The following is an 11966-nucleotide window of genomic DNA, read 5'->3' on the forward strand; positions in this document are numbered from 1 at the left end:
GGTCCGTGTTTTGTGGGTCAATAATTGTAGATAAAGATTCTTTTTCAACATTCAAAAGCAAATCATCCCAAAGTTGTTATTACAGCCCAAAAAAACGTTTCAGTATGCCATTTTTTTATTTTCTAAGGTTGGGGTCTCAACTTACAGTGTTTGGGTCCCCTAGTTATGACAACTGATTCTACACTTCCAATACCAATCTGGTTGCTTCGGACTTTCATTTTGATTTTCACTTTTCAACTTCGTGGGGTTATCAAATGTAAAGAATATCTTCATCTCGTATTTTTTGAATTTTTCTGATTTTTTTGGAATTTTTAATATGAAGAAAAAAAAATAACTAGAAATAATCTTTTTGGTTTTTTTTATGAATTTAGAAAAATAAAAACATAAAATAATTTATTTTTGGATTTTTCAAAAAAAAAATTATATGCAAATGCAATGCAAAAAAAATTAGAGGTGTGTATGGGGTGGTTCGGTTCGGTTATTGGTCAAAACCGAACCATAACCATTATGATTGGTTAATGCATTTTGATAACCATTAGGTATGGTTAATATTGGTTATGGTTAATGGTTTTTGTCGGTTAATGGTTTTGGTTAATGGTTAATATTGGTTAACCATAATGTTCAAAATAATATAAATGGCGAAAGTATAGTTGCATAAAAAATGAAAAGAGAATACAAAAAGTTATCGACACCAATGTTTGTAACCTAGCTTATAGTAATAGAATAAAGTGTGTACCTTAATACTCAAAGTGAGATAACACATAGTCACATTCAAAATCAAAAACATTAAATAAAAAGTATAAAACATTAAAAAAAAATTAACATTAATAACTTCATATATTGATAATTGATATTAACATTAAAATAAAATCAAACATTCATACACGTTCAAAGCGATTAAATCAAATACTACAAAATAAAATAGCTAAACATTTATATTACGTGTTATCTGGATTAAAAAAAACAATCACTTATATACATTCAATGTGATTAAGTCAAAAACAGTAAATAAAAAAAAATAAAAAAAAGACAATTTAAAAAAAAATACATTCTTATAATATTACGAAGTGGAGAAGAACCAAAACTTAACTTACCTAGAAGTTTTGATTATAAATTAAAAAAATCATTCGAATAAAAATATAAAATCAAAACAATCTTTGATTAGGATTAACGGTGTTAGAAACCTCCGATTAGGATTATGAGTGTGAAGATTAAACTAATTGTAAATAATGTTTACAAATTATAGAATTAGCCGATTAGGAATTACAACATTAATAAATAATCTCACTCAATGCATACTTGGAAAATTGTATGTGACTGCATGATCTGCATGATCATCTTTTGATGGTTTGATTGCACATTCGTCTCCTGATAAGTGAGGATTAATGAATTATATTTTGAAATATTATTAGGTCTTAAATAAATTTGACTATATTATTTTATATGTAATCCATAATTTTTATGTATTAAAATATAAAGTTAGCGGTTTGGTTAATAATGATTCGGTTAACCTATAAAACCATTACCGAATCGTTTGTTATCGGTTAACAAAAATTAGAAATCGAACCAACGATTTTTAAAACAGTTCGGTTATTATGGTTAATTTGGTTATGGTTCGATTTTTTGGTTATTATGCTCACCCCTAAAAAAATGCAAGAAGAAAAATAAAATTTGAAAAATTTAGCCTAAAAAACACTAAAAATTTTAAAATTTAAAACTAAAAATGCAAAATTTTTCACTAACCCCCTCCCCAAGCTTCAAATGATACATTGTCCTCAATGCTTAAAGATGAATGAATAACTCAATAAAGCATATAAAAACAAAAAGGAATTCAAACAAAACTAAGCCATATATATTTATTCATATATGAACATAGGAATTCAATAGTTTTTTTTTAATATAAAACATATCAAGATTGAAGTATTTATATGTTAATAGAACCAAAATATACCAGGGATATACAAGTTATTCATAAATGGATATAACAGATATGATAGGAATTTTATACCTTTATAATTTTTCTATATGGAACGTGTATCTTTCATTGTTGGTGGGTCTTTATCAGAAATGTCAATCTTCTTACCTTTATTCATTAGTGAGTAGAAGATTAATGAATTTGATATATATTTTACAAAGAAACTATTTTATGTTCATAAATTAATAATTGAATAAAACATATTATATATATATATATATATATATATATATATATATATATATATATATATATATATTCTATTTACATATGAATATATATGTTATATTCATATGTGAATAGAACATATATTACTCAGTTTTTTTTATTCATATTTGAATAATTTATATCACACGAAATTATGTTCTATTCATATGTGAATATAACATATATAACTTAGTTTTGTTTGTGTCCAGAAGTAAACAAAACATACAATACAAATAAAATTACATTTAGTGGCATAATCTTTTATTGGCATATATTTTTTGTGCCACTATATTATACTTTTAGTGGCATTTATTATTGTTTTTGTGCTATTATATCATTTATGAATACAATTTCGAAATTTTACATTCCCGCTGTTATTTCCCCCCGATTAAAGGTTCGATTTTCATACTCCCGCTCTTGGTTCCCCGAATTAGAAGTTCAATCCAACTAGGGTTTGATGTTGATTTATAAAAGACGCTAGACACTCAAGACTCACCTATTTTTCTATCAAAACTAGAAGATGGTAACTGACATCTCAATACTCGCCCTTCTACCACCGGAAATCGTCCACCCTCACTCCCCCCCCCCCCCCGCGCTTTTCTTGCCTCCATCGTTCGTCGTTAACCCTTCCACCCCCATGGCCCCACCCTGTATTGTAAACACTTGTGTGACTGGATAATATTCCCGTCTAGATTCAATATCGCTCATACACTTTAGCTTTTACAACTGGCGTCAACACTTATGTCAATGATGTCGTTGAAATAAGCTAGATTGGTACAATCGGCCTGAATACATCCTTTAGAGATTAAAAGTTCGGCCAACTAGGGTTTGCTATTGATGGTAGCAAGGCGCCGATACTTAAGAGTTAAGACTGAACTCTCATTATCTCTAAATCAGAAGGAACAAGATCGTCTAGACACTCACCCTTACATAATCGACCATCCTGCATCATCAACCCACCCTTCCATAATTGATATTGTCTATCGTCAAGTCTTCTGCCACCATAATCGTCAAAAATTTTGAGATTGGACGATATCGCAATCGTGATTTCTATCGCTCTGTCAAAATCAAACGTGGTTGTTTCCATCGTCCATCATCAATCCTTCCATCGTCGGCTTCCATCTCCGGTAAGCCATGTTTCTCAATCTCTCATTCGATCATTCTATACAGATTATAACTTCTAAGAATGTTCATAAACCGAAAAGTAATTTCCATCAAAATCATATGATGGATTAGATGGTTTGGATGTAGTAATTGATTATATTTTGTTCATCATTTGAATTTCATGAGCTTCATCTCATATAATTTTATTATGTTGACATAATCTTGTGGATCTCGTATATTCCCTGGTCATTCCATTATATAGATTTAAAATTTAATCTATTGACCCCATCTATGTGTCATATAGAGAAAAAGTGTGTCAGATTAAAATTGAATCTTCAATTCACATTGGACATCAATTTATCACCATAGTTTACAAGATATCAACCTATAGTTTAACATCATTTTTCCAGTAAGGTTAGTATTTCTACCACTTTATAACATTTCACATGAATTTAAAATATCAAGTTAGATAATGACCATTTTGTCCTTCTTGTTCATTTTGCAAGGTTTTAATTCTTACAATTGATTGGCTAATATTCCTTTCGTGTTATATTCATGCGCATGTGCAATTAAAAGGGCATGATAAGATCATGAACAAGTTAGAGGTATGGTGATATAATGTTTCACATCTATGTTAAGTTTTTATCACTAGACATGCATGCTTATTCAAAGATGAGTAATTAAGGACAAATTTTGAAAATGTATATTTATTTCGTGTTCTCGCTAATACTTTTTTGGGGTATATTCATATATAGTTAAATTCAGAGGGATTTGGTGGAGATGATTTGTGTAGCTTCTTTGTTGCATAATGTAACACCTTGTTCTAAAAATGTTTGTTTATGGATTTCAGAGGCCCAGGCTAGGGGAATTTCGGTCTTTTATGGGTCTTGAAGTTTTTATTCGAGAGGTTTGGGGCCGGGTTGTGTTACTAGAAGCGTATGGATTCTCGCCGCCTTTTCGTTGATATAAAGTTCGACAGAAACGGACTTAGAACGAAGGAGTTATAGCACTTTGAAGTTATTGGCAATATTGGTCCTTAATGGAGAAAGAAGGCAAGAAGGGACCATGCATGCAAGGTGGCCAGCGCAAGAGTACGCCCAGTGTAACACCCCGTTCTTAAAGTGTTTAATTATGAGTCCCTGAGATTTAAGAGGAAGGGTAATTCTGGTCCTTTTACAGGAAATGGGTTTCATCCGAGAAGGTTTCGGGCTGGTGTATGTTGTTAGAAGCATCGGGCTTCTCGTCACCCTCGTATGAATGTAAAGTTTATTGGGAGCGAGTTTAGAGTAGAGGAGTTGTGGTGTTTTGAAGATGATAATTGATTATAGCCTTTTATGGAAATAGTGGAAAAGGTCCCATGCATACATGGCATGTATGCTTGAAGTTGGCTGGGTACAGCGTAAGCTGGACGTACACCCAGTGTAGTGAGGGGAGTAATACATGGGTGTTTAGGTAAGTACGCCCAACGTACTCTCAGAAACCCCAAACCCTAATTTAAGGGCCACCACTATATAAGGAACATGTTGGTTCATACCCTAGCCTGCATAAGCTCACCCTTAACCTCAGAAACCCTAGAAACCCGTATTCCCTACATTGTTGGGTGTGTTTGGCCTTTGGAAGCTCATTTTGGCAAAAGAAAAGCTAGAAGGAGAAAGGAGAAATTGTCAAAGAAGAAGAGGAACGATTGGAGCTTGTAGATCTCAAGAGATATCATCCTTTGGAGCTTATTTGAGGTATAAAGCTTCTTGCTTGCCATTTATTTTGCATAGATATAAGTGTTGTGAAGTTTTAGCATCTTTCTTGTCCCAAAAGTCCTCATCTTGATTCATGCTTTGTGTTGGCTGAGATTATCTGTCCTTTCAGATCTTTGGAGAGGTCTTAAGTGAGAAAAATGAGGTCCCAAGGGCTGTAGTTGTTCCATGTGTGAGATATATAGGTCTTAATGGATTAAGTTCATGGATTAAGAGCTTATGGACATCCCAAGTGATAAAGTTTGAGACTTTTTGAATTCTAATCATATTAGGCCTAGGGATCTAAAGTTTGGGCTTACTATCTTAAGCCATTAAGAAGTTATAATGACTTAATGAGTAGCGCAGTTACGCCCTGCGTAACACATGAGTACGCCCCGCATACCAAGGAGGGTACGCCCAGCGTACTCCCCTGATTGGACTTTAATTTTGGGCCTTAGAGTTTGGGCCGTTTGTGGGTTGTTGGTTTATGGGCCATACCTGGAAATTGTGGATAGAGTATTTTGGGCCCAATTATTGTTATGGACATTGGATCTAGGCCCATTTGGTGAGGTGGGCCCAATTTGGTAAATTGGGCTAATATTAGACCTTGTATAAGATTTGGACTTTGGACTTAGCCCGATAAGTGGATGTATGCTTGGCCTAATGTGTATTTGTGCTATGTGGGCTAGTTCGGTATTTGCAGCGAGTTGGTGATTCGAGAGTCTACTTCTTCAATTCAGAGTATCGGCATTCGCGAGGTGAGTTATCCACACTATATCAACAGGGTCTAAGGCACCAAGGCCAGCCCTTTATCGGATTGAGATCCGGGTATTTGTTGTTATGTTATTGCTTTGATATGTTTGCATCCTGGTAGTTAGGATGGTATATGCTAGTGACCGGTTAGGTCGGTATCCTGGTTAGGATGATGATATGTTATGTGATCTGTTTGATCAGCTTGTTGACTGTGAACTGTTATATGATTGTATGTTTATGTGCACATGGTTCTTTGGACTGGAGTTGGGTTGAGGTGTGTCCTGCTTTGTTTTGTAGGCCAAGATACCCAGGGTGGACCAGTTGTTCCGAAGGCCCAGCGAGCGGTCCGGATAGGCTGTAGGCCCCACGAGGGCGGACCAGACGTGCCGAGGCTCGGAGAGTGGACCAGGCCGACTGAAGGCCCGATGCGGGCAGACCAGTCATACTGTAGACTCAGAGAGTGGACCAGGTGGGTTGAAGGCCCGGTGCAGGCGGACCAGCCACACTGTAGACTTGAGGGACATGACTAGACTCGGAGGGTGGATCCGGTGGACTGAAGACCCGATACGGTGGACCAGTCACACAGTAGACCCGATATGCATGGTTGTTTTGTGATTCGGTTATGATATGACATGTTATATGTGTATGGTATATGTGGTTGGTATTTTAGGGGTATCTCACTAAGCTTTCAGGCTTACAGTTGTGGTTTAATGTTTTTTAGGTTCTTCAGGAGACCGTAGCAAGGCGAATGCGTGATCGTACCATTCCTCGTGTTTATGTTTATGACATGGTTCTGGGAATACTCTGATAATAAATGTATTGAAAACATTTTTGTAATAACATTATTAAAATGGGTTGTTTTTGAAAAGTTTTTATTTTGTTGAAATTTTTGGTCGTTACAAGTTGGTATCAGAGCCTTGGTTTGAGTGAATTAGAGGAATATTCATGTGAATCCAGTCTCAAATCAAGGAGAGTTTTTAAAAGAGAATTTAAATTGGTTTTGAAATTAAGTAAAAAGAGGACGCGGAGGTACGATCAGCTGGAGCCAGTAAGTAACCCCAAAATACCATACATGATATTTATTTTCGAGCTCTGATAGAACAGCATGCTAGTGCTAGGCTAGGGATCTTCAGGATTTCATGATAATGTTGTCTGTTTTATGATGCCTGCTAGCCTAGGTTTCCTTCTGTATGAGATATCCAATGTTCCTCTAGCAGTGAGGATTTAGCGCTTGTTATGTATATTTGTCACTAGGGTGTTGTGGTAGTACTTCATACAAATATGGGTAGGTGTGGAAGGTAGTATGGGCCCGTACTACTGAAAGCACAGGACCCATACGCGTATCAGGGAAACCATGACCTCTAGGGTTGGGATGAGAGTTGGTTCCCGGGATAGTGGGAAGTGTCTGAGATTTTGTAATTTTATTTTCAGTATGGAGATTTCGACGCATGCTGGGAGCGGATCCGGGTCAGGATCGGGAGCAGGAGAGGGAGTTTCGGGCGGGTCAGTACCACCCGAGGTTATCGTTCAGATGAGCATGTGCGAGTTGGATGCGAGGATTCGTGAGATCCTGCATGATGAGGTTGTTGCATTGTTCTGGACCGAGCTGTCGGAACTGTTTGGGTCGATCAAGACCGCCATGGTGGAGTATTTTGATGAGCGTTATGCGGCTCTCACTGAGACGGCTGCCGCCGTGGCTACAGCGGCTGTAGCAGCGGCAGGGGGAGGAGCTGGTAGAGGTTTTCAGTATCGGGACTTCGATAATACGAAGCCTCCCACCTTTGATGGAGTTCAGGACTTGATCGTGGCTATGAGATGGTTATCGGACGTGGCGGGTGTTTATTCACGTGTTCATGCCCTGCTGATCAGAGGGTGAGGTGTGCTCTGAACCTGTTAAGGCTCGGGGCAAAGGATTGGTGGAGATTGACCACGGGGTCATATTCGGATGCGCAGAGGGCTGCGGTTTCATGTGATCAGTTTAGAGAGATGTTCAGCACTCGTTATGTTTCGCAGGTTGAGAAAGAGAGATTGGCTCAAGAGTTCCTTGAGCTGAAGCAGGGTTCGGAGTCGGTGACTAAGATCACCTGGATGTTCACTGAGAGGGCGATGTTTTGCCCCGAGTTTGCTTCGGAGCAGGCTCAGATGTCCCGATATCTAAGTATGCTTAAGAGAGATATCAGACAGTTTGTGTCTACGTAGAGGTGCGAGACTTTGTTGGAGTTACAGGAGGCCGTCAGGTGGTGTGAGTTAGAGATTGAGTTGCACTTGCGTGAGCTGAGGCAGGCTCCGGTGCAGTCGCAGCCGGCACCGAAACGGTCCAAGACCGTTGATTTCAGGGTGGGAGATCAGAGCAGCCACATTTGTGGGAAGTGTGGGAGGGGTCACACCGGAGTTTGTAGGTCCGGTGGTGCATGCCGCAAGTGCGGAAAGGAGGGGCACTATACGTGGGATTGTCGGCAGGTAGCCCAGGGTCGGGATTTGAGAATCTGTTATCATTGTCATCAGGTTGGGCACTTGAGGGTCAACTGTCCACAGCTTGCTGCGGGACCGATGCATGCTCCAGTATCGGCCACATTGAGGATCACGGGTGGAGGTCAGGGTGGAGCGGAGCCCCCAAGGGCTTAGGGTCATGCTTTTCAGCTTACAACAGAGGAGGTCAGAGCAGTTTCGGATGCAGATGCGGGTATGTTCCTTTCTTGATATCTTGTTATCTTGTGATTATTGTGGAGTATTATTATCTGCTAGTCTCGTTGTGTGGTTTTCGTTTTGGTATCCGTTGTTCCTTGAGGGTTTGGTATGGTTATGGGTTAGTGTTTGGGTTTTCATTGGTTATCATTCATGAGGGTTATTAGTGGAAATATGGCGTTGGTCTGAATATCGGGTAGCATCTGTAGTCTGAGGAGTGGTTAGCTAAAGATTGAGTTTCTTTCGAGCGGGATGATCAATGTGGAAATGTGATTTTGTGAAGGTTGCTAGTGCTAGTGGGAATCAGTCTGCGTGTAAGTGTTGGGTTTTGTGCAAGGTTGTTTTGGGAGGTCGGTGATAGCGACCGGTGGTTGATAGTCAGTGCCCTAAGTGGGGGAGAATTGGAAATTCTCCGGATGGTCGATAGGCTTGAGAGATTGTTTAGCTGCTTGGGATTCAACAGTGCTTCTGTTAGCCTAGAGCAGGCTGGTATGAGTGAGTGGCAGGCGTGCGGGGCAGGATACAGACCTATGGCATTGATTATGGAGGGCCTGGGATCAGGCCGGGATCGAGTATGTATGATGGAGATAGAGTTCGGAATCCCTAGAGGGCTAGAAAAGTATGCATGGGAGGATTTCTCGGAGAGATAACTCGGAGTGATGAATGCTAGTCGAGCAGTCCGGATAGACTGAAGGCGTACCAGTCAGGTCGAAGGCTCAGGGGAATGGTCCAACCAGACTGAAGGCCCTAGAGGGCGGTCTAGATTAGCTGAAGGTTTTGAGAGTGGTCCAGATTGGCTGAAGGCCTGGTAAGGCAGCCCGGTCATGCCGAAGACTCTGCAGGTATTGTTAGACCGGTTCAAGGAAATGGGTCGAGTATGTCACGATGTGTTAGCATTAGAAGGTCCGGCTCCGAGTATTGATCTTGATTAGTGGAGATGGTGCATGGACTCGAGAGTCCTTGCGAACAGATTCAGAGCATGTGTGTTGCATGGATAGCGGTTATGCTATAAGGGAGTGGTGTAGCGTTGGGCGAGCACCGTGGCATTTGTCGTAGTGACAAGGCGGCCAAGTGGATTTCCTTGGTAAGGAAAGAGAGAGGAATGTAGCTCCGAGAGGGAGTGTAAATTCATGGAAGTGAAAGCAGCAACGTAGAGTTATGATTGGAGTGGTCCAATTATGGTTATTGAGTAGCGTGATTGCGGCAGTGGTATGGGATCACTTCCGGATTGGATGTCTACTGAGCCAAGAGGCTCGGAAGGGATGTAGGGATGGAGTCTTAGACTCCCAGTTTGATTCTGATCAAGGATTTGTGTGTGTAGTGGTGGTTCATCCTGGGGGATGTTTGGAGGTGTCGTCAGTGTGACGGGTTTTCCCAACTCGAGGATGCTAGGGCCAGTTCAGTGTGGATATGAGATTGCGGTGGAGAACTCGTGGGAGTTGCTCTGAGGCTGAATCATGTGTCATCCCGTCAGCAAGAAAGGTAAAGTTGGTAAAGTTGGGTTTCGGATTTCGATGGTCGAGTCTTGAGGAACCTGGTCTGGTGAATGCCAGGCGGTGCATTGCGGGGGTAGTTCTGGAGTAGAGTTGTCACAGGCTTCGAGGACGAAGCCTAATTTAAGTGGGGGAGAATTGTAACACCCCGTTCTTAAAGTGTTTAATTATGAGTCCCTGAGATTTAAGAGGAAGGGTAATTTTGGTCCTTTTACGGGAAATAGCTTTCATCCGAGAAGGTTTCGGGCTGGTGTATGTTGTTAGAAGCATCGGGCTTCTCGTCACCCTCATATGAATGTAAAGTTTATTGGGAGCGGGTTTAGAGTAGAGGAGTTGCGGTGTTTTGAAGATGATAATTGATTATAGCCCTTTATGGAAAAAGTGGAAAAGGTCCCATGCATGCATGGCATGTATGCTTGAAGTTGGCTGGGTACGCCCAGCGTAAGCTGGACGTACGCCCAGCATAGTGAGGGGAGTAATACGCGGGTGTTTAGGTGAGTACGCCCAGCGTACTAGAGGTACGCCCAACGTACTCTCAGAAACCCCAAACCCTAATTTAAGGGCCACCACTATATAAGGAACATGTTGGTTCATACCCTAGCCTCCATAAGCTCACCCTTAACCTCAGAAACCCTAGAAACCCGTATTCCCTACATTGTTGGGTGTGTTTAGCCTTTGGAAGCTCATTTTGGCAAAAGAAAAGCTAGAAGGAGAAAGGAGAAATTGCCAAAGAAGAAGAGGAACGATTGGAGCTTGTAGATCTGAAGAGATATCATCCTTTGGAGCTTATTTGAGGTATAAAGCTTCTTGCTTGCCATTTATTTTGCATAGATCTAAGTGTTGTGAAGTTTTAGCATCTTTCTTGTCCCAAAAGTCCTCATCTTGATTCATGCTTTGTGTTGTCCGAGATTATCTGTCCTTTCAAACCTTTGGAGAGGTCTTGAGTGAGAAAAATGAGGTCCCAAGGGCTGTAGTTGTTCCATGTGTGAGATATATAGGTCTTAATGGATTAAGTTCATGGATTAAGAGCTTATGGATATCCCAAGTGATAAAGTTTGAGACTTTTAGAATTCTAATCATATTTGGCCTAGAGATCTAAAGTTTGGGCTTAATATCTTAAGCCATTAAGAAGTTATAATGACTTAATGAGTAGCGCAGTTACGCCCCGCGTAACACAAGAGTATGCCCCGCGTAGCGGGCCAGAGCCCCGATCCCCAGTTGCGAATAAGAGTGTACGCCCCGCGTACCAAGGAGGGTACGCCCAACGTACTCCCCTGATTGGACTTTAATTTTGGGCCTTAGATTTTGGGCCGTTTGTGGGTTGTTGGTTTATGGGCCATACCTGGAAGGTGTGGATAGAGTATTTTGGGCCCAATTATTGTTATGGACATTGGATCTAGGCCCATTTGGTGAGGTGGGCCCAATTTGGTAAATTGGGCTAATATTGGACTTTATATAAGATTTGGACTTTGGACTTGGCTCGATAAGTGGATGTATGCTTGGCCTAATGTGTATTTTTGCTATGTGGGCTAGTTCGGGATTTGCGGCGAGTTGGTGATTCGAGAGTCTGCTTCTTCAGTTTAGAGTATCGGTATTCGCGATGTGAGTTATCCTCACTATATCAACAGGGTCTAAGGCACCAAGGCCGGCCCTTTATTGGATTGAGATCCGGGTATTTGTTGTTATGTTATTGCTTTGATATGTTTGCATCCTGGTAGTTAGGATGGTATATGATAGTGACCGGTTAGGTCGGTATCCTGGTTAGGATGATGATATGTTATGTGATCTGTTTGATCGGCTTGTTGACTGTGAACTGTTATATGATTGTATGTTTATGTGCACATGGTTGTTTGGACTGGAGTTGGGTTGAGGCGGGTCCTGCTTTGTGCTGTAGGCCAAGATACCCAGGGCGGATCGGTTGTTCCGAAGGCCCAACGAACGGTCCGGATAGGTTGTAGGTCCCACGAGGGCGGACCACACGTGCCGATGCTCGGAGAGTGGACCAGGCCGACTGAAGGC

The sequence above is a fragment of the Lactuca saligna genome, chromosome 9, assembly GCF_052625555.1.
Source record: "Lactuca saligna cultivar CGN05327 chromosome 9, ASM5262555v1, whole genome shotgun sequence".
Classification (NCBI taxonomy): Eukaryota; Viridiplantae; Streptophyta; class Magnoliopsida; order Asterales; family Asteraceae; genus Lactuca; species Lactuca saligna.